The sequence below is a fragment of the Centruroides sculpturatus genome, unplaced genomic scaffold, assembly GCF_000671375.1.
Source record: "Centruroides sculpturatus isolate CEXI.00-Female unplaced genomic scaffold, Cexi_2.0 scaffold588, whole genome shotgun sequence".
In the NCBI taxonomy this organism is placed as follows: Eukaryota; Metazoa; Arthropoda; class Arachnida; order Scorpiones; family Buthidae; genus Centruroides; species Centruroides sculpturatus.
The window spans coordinates 445,763-446,170 of NW_019384816.1; positions in this window are offsets into that span (position 1 = coordinate 445,763).

A 408-nucleotide genomic window follows, 5' to 3' on the forward strand; every position below is an offset into this window, starting at 1 on the left:
CCATAAAAATTATTTATATTAATGATGTCTCCAAAGGTCAAGTTATTTTTATGCGAAAAATTCGTTATTAGAAATCGCGGCTGCCGTTTAATGTGCTGTTCCGCGATGAAAACCAGCTTTAAAAGCAACGGCGTAGTCGAACGGTACACACTCGGTAAGTAATCCTATAATTTTTTGTTTATAGCATAGTTTATACAGATTATTCTTCATAAAAGTATACGTATTTTGGAAATGTTGAGTCGAATTAGTCTAGAATCGGTTAATTTTATAGAAGAAAACCTTTCGAACAGCCTAGTCCGTAAAGTTCCCACCTATCGGGCTGCGATTGGCTCATGTATTTAATCGTTCCTANAATTAGTCTAGAATCGGTTAATTTTATAGAAGAAAACCTTTCGAACAGCCTAGTCC